The sequence below is a fragment of the Eptesicus fuscus genome, chromosome 2 (assembly GCF_027574615.1).
Source record: "Eptesicus fuscus isolate TK198812 chromosome 2, DD_ASM_mEF_20220401, whole genome shotgun sequence".
Lineage (NCBI taxonomy): Eukaryota > Metazoa > Chordata > Mammalia > Chiroptera > Vespertilionidae > Eptesicus > Eptesicus fuscus.
Window position 1 is genome coordinate 27,542,417 of NC_072474.1, and position 21,423 is coordinate 27,563,839.

At 43.5% G+C, this 21,423-nt stretch overlaps 1 protein-coding gene and 1 pseudogene across 1 annotated transcript in view; one reads left to right on the forward strand and one right to left on the reverse strand.

The window, feature by feature from the left end:
• FRMD4A (FERM domain containing 4A) overlaps positions 1-21,423 on the forward strand; it is a 240,830-nt gene that overhangs the window by 174,508 nt on the left and 44,899 nt on the right. The window lies entirely within an intron of this gene.
• On the reverse strand, positions 16,843-17,379 carry LOC103292572 (actin-related protein 2/3 complex subunit 4-like; annotated as a pseudogene).

A 21,423-nucleotide genomic window follows, 5' to 3' on the forward strand; every position in this document is an offset into this window, starting at 1 on the left:
ATTCCAGCCTGAACTGACCCACCCAATCTCCTTATTATCCAGCCACAGATGAGCCGCACTCATCCTTCATTCTCAGTGAGGGGGTGCATTTCCGCCGTGGTTACATATCCATTTGGGAATCTAGGTCCTTTGTGAACATGGCATGGTTATTCCCAGGAGGACAATGGATCACCCAGCTCAGGGCTTCTCCAACCTCCCTGTGCATCCCAACCACTTGGAGGGCGTGTTCAAGCACAGATAACTGGGCTCCAGCTCCAGAATGTTTGATTCCCTTGGTCTAGGGTGAGCCTGAGAATTTGCATTTCTAATGAGTTCTAACAAGACCTCGAGTGACGCTGATGCTGCTAGTCTGGAGATGAGACCACACTTGGAGAGCTACTCTTCTTGCTGAAGAAGAGAAAAAAGCCTGAGGTGGCTGTGCTCAGAATCTCGGGATGTGGTATCCCCACTTTTAAACCTGTGCCCTGGTCCATCTGCTCGGGTGCCTTATCTCTGGCACCTCCAGTGATACCAAGGCAGTGCCTAACAGCATTTACAGGTGAGGGTATGAGCAGGAGCCCCAAACCTCCTGACATGGAACTGACCTCACTCAACCATCAGAAATGAGATCCAAGGCAACTTTAAGGGAAAAAGCAGTTCCTCTCTGTTACTGCCATCACCTTGACATTAACCATCAATCTAGAACAGTGATGGGCAACCTTTTGAGCTTGGTGTGTCAAACTTCGCCAAAAAACTGAGCATAACTCGGGTAGTGTGTCACTTTGAGGAAAAAACATTATTTCGCAAATGTTTCATCCTCAGGAGCAGCAAATGTTTCATCCTCGGCATGCGGCCGCGTGTCATCAGAAATGGCTACGCGTGTCAGTGCTGACATGCGTGTCATAGGTTCGCCATCACTGATCTAGAAGGTAAAGCAAAAGAAAACCTCCCTGCTGAATCCACCCCCACCCCTAATAGAAGCATCTTTATTCCAAGATGCTAAAGTGATTTTCACGTGTTTGGTAACTTGTGATGGAGGCCCCAAGCTAAGCTGCTGTTGTAAGTCGATGGAGTCAGCTAAGGCCCCTTGCCCTCCCCACTTTCAGAGGCTTCATTTGCAGGCACTGACTCCTCTGCTGCACAGCTAAACAGAAGGAAGCTGGGCAGAGGAGTCGGCGGGGAGGTGCAAGCCTTGCCCATGGCAGGCCAGGGAGCGCTTCCAACTCTGCCTCACCCTGTAGTTAGAGCCTGAAGAATGGTCCTTGAATGTGAGGCTGAGGCTCCCAGGGGAGGTACCCTTCTCTTGACTTAGGAAAGACAATAGGGCAATGGAGGGAGAGACCATAAAACAGGAAACTTCCATCCCTCAACTCAACAAAGGGAATTTCTAGAACCCGGAGATCTGGTCAACACTCCTTCTGGGCCTGCTGATTGCTGCTCCTCTGTCTTTTCTTGTCCCAGGAAGAAACGCCTTCCCTTGAGAAGTCCTTAGAAATTCCTCCTGAAAGGCACCTGCTTCCCATGCCGCACAATGCAGAAATCTAGGCTAGGCTCCCACCCTGTTCTTTTTGTCCTTTCATGTCCTCTTGCCTAACTGCTGTTGAAAATGCCTTTAGTCATGTGCTCCCGCAGTCTGAGAGGGCATTGCTCCTCTAGCACAGCCCTGGTTTTAAACACTTTTTATTACACTTAACAGAGCCCATATTCTATTCTTTGTTCAGAATATATGATACATATAACCTACTAGGGGCCCAGTGCATGAATTTGTGCACCTTGAAAGGAACTGTGGGTCGCGAGGCTGTGGGGGGCACAAGGGCGGGTCTTAGCCCAACCTCTGCACCCCTGCCCGCCCCTCCCGCTGTGGCCCTTGATCCCCTGTCTGCGGGCAGCCCCACTTGTGCCACCACAGCTTCCACGCGCTGACGGCACTGGCTCCGCTCGTACCCGCTGAGGACACGGAGCAATTGGAGCCGGCGCCACTAGCGGGTATGAGTGGGTCCTGCGCCATCAGTGGGTGCTAGCAGTGGCTGCTGCCCAGATCACCCCTCAGGAGCAGGGGGAGGTGGAGAAGCCCTCAGGGGCAATAGGGGACGATGCTGGGCGCCGGCAGCAGGTGCAAGCAGTAGCTCCGGTGCCAGCTGCGGGTGCAAGCAGGGCCGTCACTGGCAGTAGGTGAGAATGGTCAGCTGCCAACCCCAATCGCCCCTCAGGAGCAGGGAGAGATGGAGAAGCCCTGAGGGGTGATGGGGGCCAGAAGCCACCACTTGCACCCGCTGACGGCACCAAGTGATCGGGGCCAGCACCGGGCGATCGGGGCCAGCGCCGGGCACCAGCAATGGGTGGGAGAACCCAGCGGGACTGCATTGCCCGGGAGCAAAGAATTTTTAGTAACCACCAGAGGCTCGCCCCAATGGCAGTAACCAGTGCCCCAACTGGGTCTGGTGTCCCTGCTCACCTGCTCCACCATCCCGCCGCGGCCAATGCCCACCATGTTCTGCACTCTGCCGCCTGCTGCGGACGCCCACCATGTTCTGCACACGCCCCTAGGAGGTCAGTGCACATCATAGCGACTAGTTGTTCGGTTGTTCTGTCTTTCGGTCTATTAAATAGACTCTATTTGCATATTAGGGTTTTATATATATAGATATCCTATTTGATCAGTTGACTTCTCTCCTTCTGCTGCCTCATGTTTTGGGGGGAAAAATGATGGTCCTTAAAAGCATTTTGAGAAATTAATTATTATTTGAAAATTATATTTTCTACTTCTAGCCCACTTTCTGACATCTAGTAGGTGCTCAATACACAACTTAAAAAAATTGTTTGCATTATATTCTGATGACTTATTTATATTATAACTGGAAATTTGTACCTTTTGACTCCCTCACCCCTTTCACCAACCCTCTCTGGCAATCACCAATCTGTTCTCTTTCTCTGTTTTAGTTCACTTAGCATTATGCCCATGTTGCTGCAAATGACAAGATTTCAATCTTTTTTATGGTTCAATAATATTCCATCGTGTGTGTGTGTGTGTGTGTGTGTGTGTGTGTGTACACCACATTTTCTTTCTTTATTCCTTCAGTGCTGGACATTTAGCTTGTTTTCATATCTTGGCTATTATGAATAATGCTTCTGTGGACGTGCGGTGAAGTTGATGGTTTAGTTTACTTCAGATAAATACCCAAAAATGGAATTGCTGGGTCATATGGGAGTTCCATTTTTAATTCCTTGAGGACCCTCCATGCTGTTTTCTATGGTGGCTGCACCAGTTTACCTATTTCACACGTCAGCAGTGCACCAGTGTTCCCATTTCTCCATATCCTTGACGACACTGTTGTTTCTTGTCATTTTGATAATAGCCATCCTAACAGATGTGAATGATAGCTCATTGTGGTTTTAATTTGCTTTTCTCACTGACTGGTGATGTTGAGTATCTTTTCATGTACTTGTTGGCCATCTGTCTTCTTAGAAAAGTGTTCAGATTCTCTGCCCATTTTTAACCAGATTGTTTGTTTTCCTGCATGTATAGGTGAGGATGTTTCAGAACATGCTCAGTCAGGAAACATAGTTATACACACATCATATGTTCAAATATGGTGGCAGATTCCTTTCCTGGGAGGAGACTTTAGTACCGTAATGAGGGAATAATGAGAACATTTCCTAAGGAGTCACTGGAGCCCCTTCAGCTGCTCCAGCAGGTCTCAGATGGTGGTTTCAGCTTGTTCACCCCCTGGTTCTGTAAAACATCCTGGCCTTGTTCCTGAAAAACAGTTCTAGCAATTATCAAAGTCAGGGGTTGTGTAGGTATGGATAAACATCTAAGTCTTGGTCTTTCTGTGAAACTTCCAGCAAGTTAAGACAGCATTACACTCACTTTATAAGTTTTAGAGTCAGATAAATGGGGTTACAGGTTAATAGTGGCAAAGGTATAAGCTCTAAACAAAGGTTAATCTGTGCTAGGTTACCTGCTAGGCTCAGGTGTAGGTTTGTTTACATTATCAGATATGTGGTTTGCAATTAATTTCTCCCATTCAGTAGGTTGCCTTTTCTTTTTGTTGATGGTTTCCTTTGCTGTGCAGAAGCTTTTTATTTGATACAGTCCCTCTTGTCTATTTTTACTTTTGTTGACTTTGTTTTCAGTGTCAAATTCAAAAACATGGTCACCAAGACTGATGTCAATCATACACGATTATTGAAATTAAAATCTTTTCATTGATTTGAGAGAGAGAGAGAGAGAGAGAGAGAGAGAGAGAGAGAGAGAGAGAGATCAATTTCTTGTTCCACTTATCTATGCATTCATTGGTTGATTCTTATATGTGCCCTGACCGGGGATCAAACCCACAACCTTGGTGTATCAGGACGATGCTGTAACCAACTGAGCTACCCTGCCAGGCCAGCCAGAAAATAAATTGTGAAGAGTACTAGTAAGAATCCTGCATGTGCTCCATGCATGTTCCCAGAATATATGGTATCTTGGGCCTGCCAAGGACTCTCATATACCTGTCATCAACATTTTCCTCAAGTTGTACTGTGTCACTTTTGTCATGCTGGCATTAGACCTTTAAAGGTTAATCTTGTCAGATCAGGCTCCTACTGTAAATCATGTCCATTCTTGTTATCTTTCATTCATCCTTCCATCTTTGTCTGCACCCAAATTGTGGTGTAACTGAGCCAAGTAACACTGTAATATCTCTCTGGTGTAAGCATATTTTCTAGCTCCCAAAATTTGGTAGGGACTATACACAGCATTCAAAAAAGTATATCTCCTCTCCTCACAGAGTTTACATACTATTTTTGAGTATCCTTTCATGTACCTGTTGGCCATCTGTCTTCGTAGGAAAAGTGTTCAGATAAATGCAGATAAAATATTTCCAAGCTATTCATGACTTTGAAGGTGATTTTCCTTTCTAACTAAGGGCATATAATTACCTCTAAAATTATTGAAGTCCAGTACATGGCATCTGAGGTCTAAGATGCTAAAGAAATGATGAGACCTCATTGGTGTCCATTAAAGAAGTCAAAGGTACCTGAAATCCTTTTTTTGTGGGAACTTGGATGGGTGTTTTCCTATCTTCCCAACCCCCACTTCTTGAAATCTTAAAAAGGATCACAGATGAGAAAAAAAATGGAATAACAAAACAGAGAAAACGACAACTGATTTGTTGTTCATAGCTCCTCTGAAAATGGGGGAGAGAGCGTGTGGGATGGTCCTCAGCATTGTTCCGGGACCTGCCAGCACAGAACAGTTCGGATTTCAGTGGGAGTGCAGCCGCCAAGGGCAATGAGCTGTTGTTCTCAGCCACCAACTCGCTTAGGAAATACCCAGTGTTCTGCAGGCCCATGTGCCTCATCGCAATAACCACCCAAACACAAAATATTTCTGTGCATCCTTTCTTAAATAAATGGAACAAAAAGCCTGATGTAGCCTTTTTTAAAAGAAATGTAGAGGCATAAGCCACCCATTCTCTCCAAAAATCACGCATGTTGTAACTGTAAACAGGAATGCGATGGCAGTTGAGTTACCTTCACTGTGATCAGCAGGATTGAAAAGAATGTGGTGATGATGCTGGTTTTAAAAAACACACACACAACCTGCGGTCTGCAGTTACCCCTCAGCTCTGATATTTTCCGCTCTGGAAAAGCCGTGTTGTGCTAGGCCTGGGGCATCGCTTCACCTGGGGTCAGTCCACATGCATTACTCACCGCCTCACACATTCTCATTCTCTGAATGCTAGCACTTCCTCCCATTGTGAGGAAGTTTATTAATAACTAATGTAACAATGAGGATGCCAGCTATCTCATCTCTCCATACAGACAAGTGGCCTGATCGGCGCCTGCCAGCTTTATGGCCGTGGCTTTGTTCAGCTCAAAACCCACTGCCTTATGCTCGTATCAGTCATGTGGTTTTTGGTGTGTTGTTTTTCTCTTTGTCTTCATCCTTCCTTTTTTGCTCTCACTGTACCCCCTCCTGCGTCTCTGTCCAGCATCTCCAAGTTCTCTGTTACGTAGCAGCTGCCTGGCCCCGTTAGGTCTAATGACAGCAGGGTGCCAGGGGCTTTCATTTTGGTCCTGACCTCGGGGCTCTGCAGATGGGCACAGCCCTGCAGCCACTGCCAAGGGCGTGTTCAGGCTGGACTGTGCCACCAGTGAGGGCTGTGAAATCTCCTTCTGTGGGATGGATGTTTCTGGACTTGTTAGAGCAGGACAGGCCTGAGTCAAAATTGAGACCATAAAATGTTTGTCCCTTTCTACTCTCATATTGGGGAAATAAAACTCACTAAAGTAATTTAGACGGATGTATTTATGCCTTCAGGTATTCCTAGTAAAGGAATATTTGCCTACTAAAGAGAACCGAACAGAATGGCAATTTATAACCTAAATGAATGACTTTCCAATGGTGAAATTTTAAACACTGAAAAAGAAATATCGCCATCAGCTCTCATAGGCATTGCTTTGTTCCCGTGTAGGCCAGCCCTCTCAGTATTGCAATAGAATAACAGTCTCAGAGCCAGAAAGATAAGCCCCTCATTTCACAGTTTAAGAAATGGAAACCGTATGAGTTACTCATAAACAGTAGTTTCAGCTAGGTATTTTACCAGATGCTGCTGCTAATTTTTATGATCAACTATTCAATTTCTTCTCCCTCTCTTTTTCTCCCTCTCTCCCTCTCCCCCCCTCTCTCTCTCTCTCTGCCTCTTCTCCCCCCTTCTCTCCCCGCCTTCTCTCATATTTTACTTGTGCTCTTCAACCTGTGGTGAAGGTGCCCAGAGCCCTGGCATCTGGCCACGTGGGAAAGCCATCCCACACACTCTAGCCAACATCAAAAGGTGCTTACCTTTCAAAGATCTTCCATTTCTACTGTTTCAAAGGAACTGTTTCATTTTACCAATTTTTCACCCTGATGACAAGTTTGCCAAGCATGCATTTTTCATGCTAAAAATCACATTTACTTCTCTGAACCCATCTCCAGGGACCATGTGTGTACCCTGAAATCTGTGGTGTGCCATTGTTTCATACTGTCTCCCAGGACATCTTTTAAGTGAGGGATTCATAATTGAGGATGTGTACGGCAGATAAACATCTCCTCATCATACAGGAGAATTCAGACCTTTCCTGCACATTCACTCCTGGGTGTCTGCCAAAACTCGTCCTGACGGCTTTTACAGATCTGCCGGGAATGTGCCTTCTTCATTTTATTATTTTCCCTGAAGGCCTATACAGATTGTCATTTCCTTTACTTACTTTCAGGACAACAGACTTCTTTCCTCTTTGGGGCGTGGTTTGTTTCAATTTCCCCTCCTCTAAGAGAGGAAAGCACCCCTTCTTTCTTGCCTGAGATGAGTGGGTGGGTCACAGTGTTCCAGCTGTGTGACAACAGCGCCTCGGCTCCTGAGAACATGCTCTTCGTAGGATGCGCGCTCATATCCTGCGCTGAGTAGTCAGGGGCTTTTGAAAGATTGGAGCAGATTCCCCATCACAGCTGAACGAGGATATCCTGGAGGAGAGGAGATGCTGTGTGTGTGTGTGTGGTGTGGCCCCTCTTCCCCCTCCCCACCCACACACACACACACACACACACACACACACACACACACGTCCTGCCCAGGGAGCTGGCTGCCCACTGGGGAAGTCTGGAGTTCCCCAGCTGGATGGGGCAGTTTCTCCAGAAATTGCCAGAGGTAGCACAACAGGTTTCACCATATCTTCGCCAATAAAACCTCCACAGCACCGGGCGCTCACTCAAAAGATTCCCAGATACCCACTGAAAATAACTTCTGACCTTGAGCTCGTCACCCAGACTCTCCTGGCCGTGTTTGATAGGACTTATCTTCTTTGAGATCAGATCTTTTTCTCCTCTTCACTGGCCAGATTATTAGTGGCCTATTTCTATAAAACCCTTTGGATTTTGATTGAAACATAATAAAGTAGCCAAAAAGCACACACAAGATTATATTTTCAGCCTAGTATCATTCAAATTGGTAGTTGCTGCACAATAACTGGGGTGGAAGGGCTTACTAGAGAAATGATCTTACGCTTAGTTTTCCTGGTGGTGAAACACGGGGAGCACCTCACCTGTGCAGACCAGACTAGGGTGGCCGCCAGCTCCCAGGTTATCTAATTGGTCCCAGCCTGTGGGTTCCTTCCCTGTGTGGCAGCTGTTGCCTCTCGCCTTCCCGTGGCTTATCTCCTGCCTCCCCGACGTGGGAAGCTTTTCATGTTAGGACAGGGCTCTCAAGGCTGGGACCCGGTCTAGTTATCTGTCTCCCACCCACCTGCACACAGAGGTGCTCCAGAGACATGTTTCATTGGCACGACTGAAGAACCTCCCTGGTTCCACCTCCTCCTTCCTTCTGCCTGCATGTCCGTCCACGCAGCACGTGGGAGGGGTCTGGGCTGGAAATGCAGGTGTGACTGCACACCGCACCATTTTACTACGGTGACTCAGCAGTCACCAAGACAGGAAGTCCCTACCCTCGTGGTGTTTCCATTCTAGGGGCAATATAGGCCACACAGAGCCCAGTTAGAATCCCAGCTCTGCCTCCCTATATCCTGGTGACTTCTATGAAAACGGGGACACTGTTTTTGTGACGATTAAATGAAGTAGATGTGGGAAGCTCCTGTCAGAAGTTCTGTAAAAATCCACTTCCTTTTTTCCTTTCTCCTCACTAGTTTTCTGAACATATGCAGCCAGGAACACTATTTAATACCAATAACTACGAATATTCACGTAGCACCTATGTTCTGAGCTCTGTTCTAAGCATCTGTCAAGTATTATCTCATCCAATTCTCCCAACCTTTGAGGAAGCCCTGTTTTTATTCCCATCTTACAGGAGAGGATACTGAGACTTAGGTCATGTAACATTACCAGGTCCTTCAGCTAGTAAGTCGTGGAGCTGGGACATGAGCCCAGACCTGTTCCCTCTAAACTGCTAGACTGTGGACTTCGGCCTCAGGAGGCCACAGGATCAAGGTATGTTTTCCAAACCATATTTAGGTCACTCTTTCCTATACACTTGGGTACTGCTCTAAACTTCTGCTAACAACCAGAAAGTATTTATGTATTACGTATATCTTCCAAAAATATTCAAATCACCTCTGATTTTCTTTGCCTCCTGGCCCATTCATTATGGGTAGACAGCCCTTTTGAAGTAACTTGGCCACTGTTTGGTCAGTCTGTAAGTTTTGAGATCCCACTCCTGACTCTGGTAGAGTTTTCCATCTTCCTACTTTTCTAGTACCAAAGGCAGCTCCGATTAATCTGTTTAGCATTCAAGCTTACAAGTATTTGCTTTGAACTGTTGATAAGATGACGAAATAAATTCTTTAGGCGCTGGTTGATCATTAGACATTTCCTTCCAATTCGAGGCAAATTGTCGCAGTAACTGGAGAAGGACCGGAGTTAGCAGGGTGCCTTCTTTTCTAGAGGCGGGAAACGTAAGGGAAAGAGGGAAGATGGCACTGGATGTGAGGAGACTTTTGTACAAGCTGCAAACATGACTGCCAGAGGCACGAGGGCACTGCCTACGTAAGTGGTTTATTAAGGAATAGATTCTTCAAGTTTGGAGGGCTCTTGGAGGTTGGTTAATTGGTCATTTCTAGAAGGGAACATCATGACTCCCGGAGTTAGTAACCCGAAGCGTTACACATTCAATAGCAGATCTGTGATGGAAATCCGGGTCTCTTTCCTGTCCTTCACTGCCCCTCTAAAAGACTACAGACGTACACTTTTTAATTTCTGAGGCACTAAATTTATACCCTTGGGGTGTTCTTGCCTATTTGTGTGGGTTCAAATAAGTAGAAATGGATAAATCGTAGTAACAGAGTTTCTGTACCTTTTGACAAGTCTGTGTGCTGATTTGAAGTGATTTCTGTGTCTAGAATCATTTTTGACATGGTCACAATCCTTTAGTTTGTTAAGATTCCCTTAGACCGGAGCCCCTGAGGCCCCTTCCCTGATTGGGTGTCTCCTGGAATCACTGTCTCTTAAAGGAATTCGCCAGTAATCTCTGCCTCCTGTTTCTGGCTAATTGCTGGCCTCCCTTTAGGATGTCAGCTGTGCCATTCAGGGGATGCCTAGAGAGCTGTTGTAGACGCCATGGGAATCTCCTCAACATCACAGACCACTTGGGGCTCCTTCTCTGATGCCCTTGTGTTTCTTTCCATGGAACTGTTACTGAGGCATCCTTGTCGCTAGGAACTTGGCCACTTCTCCTCATGATTGGCATATTTGCCTGGTTGCAGGTAAAGTCCCACAGGCTCAGATCCCTCAAGCTCTGAAATAGAGCCGCCTGGAGAGCTCAGAGCCCTTGTCCCAGAGCAGGGGATTTCCTTTAGAGAAACAGAGGCACTGGGAACCTCTTTTCAGATGCAGTCTGACACGAACCTGAATGCATGAAACAGGTTAGTCTGGAACTGCCCGAGCTTTGAGGTATGCAGAGTGGGGGCCCCAGGACCCACAGAATCTCACGATCATGATCCACCCTCTTTCACAGCAGTCCCAAAGGCACGTCTGCAAACCCAGGAGCTCAAGAAACATAGTTCAGAAATACTGCCTAACCTCTATTGCTCCTTTTAAAAGTGAGCTTTGGAGCCCAAGTGGTATGCTAAAGTACATAGTATCTTTTCTTTGACCGATACCTCCTTAAGCAATGGTGAAGAGGTAGTCTCAAGGATTTCTCTCTCTAATTCTACTGGTGTGTGTGTGTGTGTGTGTGTGTGTGTGTGTGTGTGTGCATGTGTGTGATGTACATGAAGGGATATATATGCACTCACTCGTGTTAAATCTTCACCCAAGGTTGAGGAATTACCTATTTATTCCAGGCACACACAGTGGTTATCATATGCATTATTTCACTTAGTCTTTACAACAGATTAAGGAGGGCAGGTCAGTACCCCAAGGTCACACATCTAGTAAGTGGTTTAGAGTTCATTGAACTCAGACCTGCCTGACCCTCTACTCAGGTAGCATTGTGGCCAGGCCAGGCTGGCTCAGTTTGCAGAGATTTAACTTGGTGCCTCGCACCACATTTCTCATGAAGCAATATCCAGAATAAAGGTGTAAAAGAGCTAGACTTAGTGGTGCCAGACATGAAGAGGGCCTCTTGAGCCATCTAGTCTGTCTTATGTGGGTTGGGCATTTAAGCTAATCATTATGAATAAAATAATTTAGGTAGCGCTAATGAGCCCTATAACTCAAGACCACAACTAATACCACAACTAGAGACAAAATGATCTAAAAACGTTGTGCTTTACCTCCCAGAGTTTAATGTTGTGTGACTTTTGCCATCCTTGAACATAGTTAATTCTTATATTTGACTTCATACAGCATCCTTTCTTACAGAGAGACTAGGCAGGGGTGAAAGGGGAAAACAATGAAATTTTCATGTGAGCTAGAGACCCTTTCATCTTTCTTGGACCCAAGTTTCCCCAGGCCTATTTTTTCAGTCCAAAGTATGACTTCCTTCCAGTATTATTTTACATTCTTATTAATTCTTCAGATGATAGAACAGAGCATACCTCATTAGTAGTTCCTGTGTTCTCAAATGTAATTGGTGACTATGACGACGAGAACCAGAGAAGATTCAAAGTGACTTAGTATGTGCTATTCGATGGATATAAACTTGGAGATAGTACTGATAAGCATGGGGTAATTGATAAGGAAGTAGAGCACCTGAACTGAACCATTCAAAAAGGGGAGCCTGTCTAGCTGTGTGTTGCATGAACATAACATCATGTGAATTTAGTATCTAAGAACATGAGGTAATGGAGACTTCTTAAGAGGCACACTTTTGTTCAGGATTGCTATTGAATTTGGAAACCTGTGATTAAAGCATGACACAATCCAAAGAAGAGATACCAAAATGATTAAAGGTTTGGAAGGTAGGTACTATAAAGAAACGACTTACAGGTACTAGATTTCTTTACCAAGATGAGGTACAACTTGATTATAGCATCCAAGTATGACTGGCAACATTTATTTGTTTGTTTATTCCAGTTAATACTTACGAGCCACTGTGGAGGCATAAAGATGATACTCTCCTGCAGTGACGGATTTTATCTATTTTACACTAGAATGGGGTGAGGGAGAAAAAAAGCCCAAATTGGAGTCAAAATATACTGATACTGATTGTTTTTCTTTGTGTTTAGTTGTATGTATATTTTCGATATTAATCCCTTATCAGAGTATCGTAGATGAAAATCTTCTCCCATTCAGTAGGCTGTCTTTTTGTTTTATTAATGGTTACCTTTGCTGTGCCAAAACTCTTTAGTTAAATGGAGTCCCACTTGTTTATTTTTTCCTTTGCCTAATGAGACGTATTGAAAAAAATATTACCAAGAACAATATCTAACTTCTACTACCTATGTTTGGTTCTAGGAGTTTTATGGTTTCAGGTCTTACATTTGTTTTTAATCAATTTTGAATTTATTCTTGTATATGGTGTAAAACAGTGGTCTATTTTTTTTTTCATCTGTCCATTTTTCCTAACAGTATTTATTGGAGACACTATCTTTGTATATTCTTGCCTCCTTTGCCATGGATTAACTGACCATATGGCTGTGGATTTATTTCTGAGCTTCATATTCTGTTTCATTGATTTATGTGTCTGTTTTTATGCCAGTACCATACTGTTTTGATTACTATAGCCTTGTACTATAACTTGATATCAGGTAGCATGATACCTCCAACTTTGTTCTTCTTTCTCTGTGGGGAGCTGGCACGGCCATGGCATACTCAGCCCTAGGGCACCTTATGTGCCGCGCCAGCTCAGCCAGGTTCAGTGACCCTGAGTGAGGGTGCTGAAAGGCTTAGAAAAGACAGACAAGAGAATGAAAGCTGGGTCTCGGTGAGACGCTGCTTCTCTGATGTAGAGACAGCACCACGGACTACAGGCCGTGTCTTTATTTTATAGCCAGGTGCCACAAGGCAAAGTAAGGGCGTGGTCAAGATGTTTACAGCATTCTCGTGGGTTTCAGTCCTACTCAATTACATGCACCTGATCAAGCTTTGTTTACTTGCAGCCTATATCACTTAGGCACGTGGGGCCATGTGTTCGGACCATAGGTTCAAGCTTACAACTACAGCTGTTGGCTATAATTGTGCTGGGAGGGCTCTGCCCTCCAACCTGGGACTTGCACGAGGCTACAAGAGGACTGTGCCCTCTCGTCAGTCCAAGGCTTGAACCTGTCCAAACCCTGTAGCCGTACTCTACATTTCTCAAGATTGCTATGCCTATTCAGGATCTTTTGTGATTCCATGTAAATTTTAGGAATATTTGTTCTAGTTCTATGAGAAACACCATTGATATTTTGGTAGGAATTGCATTGAATCTATAAATTGCTTTGGGTAGTATGGACACTTAAATAATGTTAATTCTTTCTATCCATGATCATGGTATATGCTTACATTCATTTGATTCTTTTTGTTTCCTTCTTCAATGTCTTATAATTTTCTGAAGAGAGGTCTTTTACCTCCTTGTTAAATTTATTCCTAGGTATTTTATTTTATTTTTTACTAGAGGCATGCACAGGGGTTGGGGGGTGTCCCTCAGCCCAGCCTGCATCCTCTCCAATCTGGGAACCCTCAAAGGATGTCTGACTGCCAGTTTAGGCCCGATCCCACCGGTGGGATCAGGCCTAAATGGGCAGTCAGACATCCCTCTCACAATCCAGGACTGCTGGCTCCCAACTGCTCACCTGCCTGCCTGCCTGATTGCCCCTAACTGCTTCTGCCTACCAGCCTGATCACCCCCTAACCACTCCCCTGCCAACCTGATCGACACCTAACTGCTCCCCTGCTGGCCCGATTGCCCCTAATTGCCCTCCCATGCCAGCCTGGTCGCCCCTAACTGTCCTCCCCTGCAGTCCTGGTCACCCCCAACTGCCCTCCCCTGCTGGCTCAGTCACCCCTAATTGCCCTCTCCAGCCTGGTCGCCCCTAACTTCCCTCCCCTGCCGGCCTGGTCACCCCTAACTGTCTCCCCTGCAAGCCTGGTTGTCCCCAACTGCCCTCCCCTGCAGGCCTTGTCCCCCATAACTGCCCTCCCCTGCAGGCCTTGTCCCCCACAACTGCTCTCCCCTGCAGGCCTGGGTCACCCCCAACTGCCCTCCCCTGCAGTCCTGATCACCCCCAATTGCCCTCCCTTTCAGGCCTTGTCCCTCCCAACTGCCCTCCCCTATTGGCCTGATCACCCACAACTGCCCTTCCCTGCCAGCCATCTTGTGGTGGCCATCTTGTGTTGGAGTGATGGTCAGTTTGCATATTACCTCTTTATTATATAGGATGCAATTATAAATGGCATTGTTTCCTTAATTTCTCTTTCTGATAGTTCATTATTGGAGTATAAAAAGGCAACCAATTTCTGAATATTAACTTTGTATTCTACCTTGCTGAATTCATTTATCAGTTCTAATAGTCTTTTAGTGAAATCTTTAGGGTTCTCTCTGTATAGTATCATATCATCTGCAAATGACAGTTTTACTTCTTTCCAATTTGGATGCCTTTTATTTCTTTCTCTTGTCTGATTGCTGTGACTATGACTTCCAGTACTATGTTGAACAAAATGGTGAAGGGTAGATATCTTTGTCTTGTTCAAGATCTTAAAGAAAAATCCTTCAACTTTTTACTACTGGGTATGATTTTAGCTGTGCGTTTGTCATATATGATCTTTATTATGTTATGGTCCCTCTGTCTTCATCTTAATGAGAGTTTTTATCATGAATGGATGTAAGATTTTTGTCAATGCTTTTTCTGCATCTATTGATATGTTCATTTTTGTTTATGTGGTGCATTACATTTATTGACTTGTGAATATTGTACCAACCTTGCATACCAGAAACAAATCCCACTGATCATGGTGTATGATCTTTTAATGTATTGTTGAATTCAGTTTGCTAATATTTAGTTAAGGATTTTTACATCTATGTTCATCCATGATTTGGCTTATTTTTTTTTTCTTTGTAGTGTCTTCATCTTTTTTTTTTTTTAATTTATCTTTAGTTTTGAAAGTATTACAGATATCCCTTTTTTTTCCCATTGACCTCTTCTAGCCCACATCTGCCCTCCGCCCCAGGCTTTCACCACACTATTTTCTATGACCATAGGTTATACATATGTGCATACAAGTTTTTTGGTTAATCTCTTGCCACCCACCCCCATCTTCCCTCTGAGATTCCACAGTCTCTTCCATGCTTCTATATCTCTGGATCTATTCTGTTCATCAGTTTATTTTGGTCCTTAAATTCCACCTATGAGTGAGATCATAGGATACTTGTCTCTCTCTGACTGGCTTATTTCACTTAGCATAATACTTTCCAGGTCCCTCCATGCTGTCTCAAAGGGTAAGAGATCCTTCTTTTTTACTGCTGCATAGTATTCCATGGTGTAAATGTACCACAGCTTTATTATCCACTCATCTACTGATGGGCACATGGGCTGTTTCCAGATCTTAGCTGTTGTAAATTCCTATAAACATAAGGGTGTATTTATTCTTTCTTATTGATGTTTTAGGTTTCTTAGGATATATTTCTAGAAGTGGGATCACTGGGTCAAATGGCAGTTCCATTTTTAATTTTTAAATGAAAACTCCATAGTGTTTTCCACAGTGGCTGCACCAGGCTGCATTCCCACCAGCAGTGCACGAGGGTTCCTTTTTCTCCACATCCTCACCAGCACTTGTCATTTGTTGATGTGTTGATGGTAGCCATTCTGACAGATGTGAGGTGATACTTCATTGTGATTTTAATTTGCATCTCTCTGGTGATTAGTGACTTTGAGCATTTTTTCATATGTCTCTTAGCCAACTGTATGTCCCCTTTGGATAAGTGTCTATTTAGGCTTTTTGCCCATTTTTTAATTGGATTGTTTGTCTTCCTTTTGTTAAGTTGTATGAGTTTCTTATATATTTTGGATATTAACCCTTTATCAGATGTATCATTGCCAAATATCTTCTCCCATACAGTGGGCTCCCTTTTCATTTTATTAATGGTTTCTTTTGCTGTGCAAAAGCTTTTTATTTTATTTTTTATATTTTTTCATGTGGCCCCAAAGGGACAAGAAGAGAGTTTAATCAGGGGAGGGAGGATCTGCCAGAATAAGAAAAGGTACAGGGAGCATGGGATCAGAGGAGCCAGAGCGGGTGGGAAGACCCAGCCAGGAGCCTGAGAGGACTCACCTCTCCACCTCTCGCACAGGCACTGCACTGACAGACAAGGCGGAACAGTGGCCCCCTTCAGCTGGGCGGGCTTGAAGCGGTCCCTGTGGCCAGAGGTTGCCTGGCTTTCTGGCGTTAGCTCCTAGGTATGGCTGGTAGCCATGGTTCATCTCTGGTCCTCAACCAGTGCTGGATGGCCATTTTTAGGCAGAGCTCAGGAAGCTGGCCACCGCTTCTCCTGGACCCAAGGAGGCTTGAGAATAAGAGGGCAAGGGAGACGAACTGGAGTCTGAAACCTCCCTCCATCCCATGGGGTAGCTTGGGGGAGGAACAGTAGTCCCCTTCTGGCTCCAGGCCTGCCCCGACCTACGACGACCAATAAGGTACAATCACTGGGACCAGTCACAGCCACTGGAGGTGGAGATTGTTTGTTAAAAAAAAAAAAGACAAAAAGGTTACAGTTTCCTACAAGCACAGAGTTTAAGTTTCAAGACATTTAAAAAATTCTGTCCCAGCCCAGGGATTGAACAGCAGAAGCCAGCCTGACCAGGCACGTGTGGCCTTGGGGCAGGTCCAATGCTACATTGTTGCCAGCTAGCACACACACACACACACCCCACATCCAATGCCCACCCCACTCCAGGTCCCCTCCTCCGCTTGCTCTGCTGCTCCGAGAAGTGACTCCAGGGTGCATTCCCAGAGACATAGGAGATTCTGAGGGGGAAGGCCACGAGATCCAGCCAGATGTTTAAAAATTCTTGAGGAACTCCTCAGCCACAATGCCAGCATGGGCGTTGACCAACAGCTTCGTCTCCCTCATCTGTTTGTCGATCTCCTCCATGAAGTGGATTACAAAGTCCACCAACTTATGTGCTCTGTGTGGAAGCTGGTGATCAGAAAACTGATGTCATACTCTCCACTGGTTTCCTTTGAAGAATAAAGAAATTCTCTGCTTGCTTCATCATGAAGCACATGAACTTGTGGCATAAAATCTCAATCTCATCAAGCCGGTTTCACAGCAATGCTGACCTACACAGAATTGATGGAGCCCTCAATCAGAACCTTTTCCTCCTCATTCCTGCTGATGGTCACAGGTTAAAACAGGAGCTCTTTGCTACTCCTGACTTCCACCTCGGGCTTGTAGTGTCTTTCCACAACCTGGGAAAAGAAGTTCTCCAGGCCGAGGGCCGCCTGCAGTGTGCCTGCACAGCACTCAGGTAGGGACTGAGAGTGGCAGTCATCCCAGGCACTGGCTGGGCCAGAAAGCAGAGGTGCAGAAGTCGCTTTTTATTTTGATGTAGTCCCATTTGTTTATTTTCTCCTTAGTGTCCTTTGCCCTAGTGAAATGGGGAAATTGAACTGGAATGTGTTGTTTTCCTCTGGGCAGGATGCAAAGGTGATTTCCCAGGTTCTTGTCCAGGTGGGTTTGAAAAATGAAGCCTCAGACAAAAGGTGGTATAGGAAAAGGTGGAGATTTATTGGGAAACAAGCACAGACTCTATGTGCGGAGGGGAAGAGAGACCCACTAAGTCCCTCTTTTCTAAGGTTTATAAAGGCTACAGTTCTTTGTGTCCTGATATCCCCTCTGATTGGTCACTATAGCAGCTTCAGAGCTCAAACCCCAGGTGGGGTTCCCTCTTTTTCTCCCTTTTGTTTTCCTATTCCCTGTGGCCTTCCTCTATTTTCTGTGAGTGGTTGGCTTCCTCTCCCTTTACTCTGTAAATGTATACCTTTTGGCAGCCCCCAGCCCCTTATTCTGTGAATGTATTCCTTCTTGCAGCTCTCAGCTTTGCAGTCTTGAGGTTCTCCCCCGCCTGGACCCTCTAACTCCTGACACTTCCTAAACCTGCCTATTTTACCCCTAAAAACTCCCTTCACTAGGAGATGTATCAGCAAACATATTGCTAGGAGAGATGTCTGAGATTTTGCTGCCAGTAGTTTCTTCTAGGACAGTGATGGCGAACCTATGACACGCGTGTCAGCACTGACACACGTAGCCATTTCTGATGACACATGGACGCTGAGGCGGCCGCATGCCGAGGATGAAACATTTGCTGCTCCTGAGGATGAAACATTTGCGAAGTAATGTTTTTTCCTCAAAGTGACATACTACCCGAGTTATGCTCAGTTTTTTGGCGAAGTTTGACAAACCAAGCTCAAAAGGTTGCCCATCACTGTGGATTTTTATGGTTTCACAAGTTACATTTAAGTCTTTTATCCATTTTGAGTTTATTCTTGTGTATGGTATAAGTTGGTGGTCTAGTATCAGTTTATTTTTGCATGTATCTGTCCAATTTTCTCAACATTTATTGAAGAGATTGTCTTTACTCCATTGTATGCTCTTGCCTCCTTTGTCAAATATTAATTAGCTTAATGGCTTGGATCTCTGTTTTGTTCCGTTGATCTATATGCCTGTTCTTGTGCCAGTGCCATGCTTTTTTGAGTACAGTGGCTTTGTAGTATAACTTGATATCCAGTATTGTGAACCCTCCAACTTCGTTCTTCTTTGTCAAGATTGATGTGGCTATTTGGGGTCTTTTTTGGTTCCATATACATTTTTCAGGTATTTTTTCTAGATCTATAAAATATGTTGTTGGTATTTTAATAGGGATTACATTGAATCTATAGATTGCTTTGGATAGTATGCACATTTTAATGATGTTAATTCTAGAAATCCATGAACATGATATATATTCTTCCGCTTGTTTATATTGTCCTCTCTTTTTTTTTTTCAACATCCTGCAATTTTCTGAGTACAGGTCTTTTAAATCCTTGGTAAAGTGTATTCATAAGTATCTTAATTTCTTTCTTTTTTTTTTTGCAATGGTAAATGGCATTGTTGTGTTTTTTTTTAAGTTTCTCTTTCTGAGAATTCATTATTAGTGTATAAAAATGCCATCAGTTTCTGGGTGTTAATTTTGTATCCTGCTACATTGCCAAATTCTTTTATTACACCTAGTAGCTTTTTGGTGAAGTCCTTAGGGTTTTCTATGTACAATATCATGTCATATTGTCAGTTGAATGTGACATATTCATTTATCATGTGAATAATGACAGTTTTACTTTCTGCTTTCCAATTTGTATGCGTTTTATGTTTTCTTCTTGTCTTAAAGCTGTGGCTAAGACTTCTTGTATGATGTTGAATAAGAGTGGTGAAAGTGGACATCCCTGTCTTGTTCCTGTTCTTAGGGAAAATGGTTTTAGATTTTGCCCCTTGACTATGATGTTGGCTGTAGGTTGTCATATATTGCCTTTATCGTGTTGAGATATGATCCCTCTATTCCCACTTTGCTGAGATTTTTTTATCAAAAATGGGTGTTAGATTTTATCAAATGCTTTTCCTGCATCTATGGTTATGGTCATGTAATTTCTGTCTATCAGTTTGTTTATGTGATAAATCACACTTATTGATTTGCAAATTTTGTACCAGCCTTCCATGCCTGGAATAAATCCCACTTGGTCATGGTGTATGATATTTTTAATGTATTGCTGGATCTGATTTGCTAATATTTTGTGAGGATTTTAGTATCTGTGTTCATCAAGGATATTGGCATTTAATTCTCTTTCTTTATATGTGTCTTTATCTGGTTTTGGAATTAGGATAATACTGACCTCATAAAAAGAACTTGCAAGTGTTCCTTCCTCTTAGATTTTTTGGAATAGTTTGAGGAGGATAGGTGTTGGTTCTTCTTTGAATCTTTGGTAAAAAAAAAAAAAAAAAAAAAAAAAAAAAAAAATCCCCTGTGAAGCCGTTTGACATGGGCTTTTGTTTTCTGGGAGTTTTTTTAATTACTGCTTCAATTTCATCAGTTGTTATTGGCCTACTCAGGTTTTCTGATTTTTCCTGATTCTGTTTTGGAAGATTGTATTTTTCTAGGAATTTGTACATTGTCCACATTGTCCAGCTTGTTGGCCTATAGTTAGTTGTTCATAATATTTTCTTACAATCCTTTGTATTTCTGTGGTGCCAGTTTTTCCTTTCTCTTTGTTTCTTGATGACTTTTTCTAGGGGTTCATCAATCCTCTTTATTTTTTCTAAGAACCAGCATTGGTTTCATTGATCTTTTGTATTTTTTTTTTTAGGCTCTATAACATTTATTTTTGCACTAATCTTTATTATTTCCTTCCGTCTACTTACTCTGGGCTTTTCTTATAGCTCTCCTTCTAAATCATTAAGTGTAGGGTTAGACAATTTATTAAATTTTTGTCTTGTTTTTTAAAGTAGGCCTGTAGTACTATGAAATTGCCTCTCAGGACTGCTTTTGCTGTGTCCCATAGATTTGGGGTTATTGTGTGTTCACTTAGGCTGTTTCCAAATCTTAGCTATTATAAATTGTGCTTTTATGAACATAGGGGTGCATATATCCTGATTGGTGTTTCTGGTTTTTTGGGATATATTCCTAGAAGGGGTATTACTGGGTCAAATGGGAGTTCCATTTTTAGTTTTTTGAGGGAACTCCATACTGTTTTCCACAGTGGCTGCACCAGTCTGCATTCCCACCAGCAGTGGACAAGGGTTCCTTTTTCTCCACATCCTCGCCAGCACTTGTCATTTGTTGATTTCTTGATGATAACCTTTCTGACAGGTGTGAGATTTGCATCCCTCAGATGATTAGTGACTTTGAGCATGTTTAAATGAGCAAATGAATCTTGGTTATTTGTTGTTTTGATTTGCATCCCTCAGATGATTAGTGACTTTGAGCATGTTTTCATATGACTCTTGGCCTTCTGTATGTCCTCTTTTGAAAAGTGTCTATTTAGGTCCTTTGATTTGGATTGTTTATCTTCCTTTTGTTAAATTGTATGAGTTCCCTATAAATTTTGGAGATTAAACCCTTATTGGATATAACATTGGCGAATATGTTCCCCATGCAGTGGGCTTTCTTGTTGTTTTGTTGATGGTTTCTTTTGCTGTGCAAAAACTTTTTATTTTGATGTAGTCTCATTTTTTATTTTCTCCTTAGTTTTCATTGTCTCAGGAGCTGTATTGGTAAAGATATTGCTATGACATATCTGCTATTTTGCTGCCTATGGATTCTTCTAAGATTTTTATGTTTTTCCATCTTATGTTTAAGTCCTTTATCCATTTTGAGTTTACTTTTTGTATATGGTGTAAGTTGGTGGTCTAGTTTCATTTTTTTTGCATGTATCTGTCCAATTTTCCAAAAATCATTTATTGAAGAGACTGTCTTGACTCCATTGTATGCTCTTGCTTTCTTTGTCACATAGTATTAGAAGTGCTAGCCATAGCAATCAGACAAGAAGAAGTAATAAAAGGTATCCAAATTGGAAAAGAA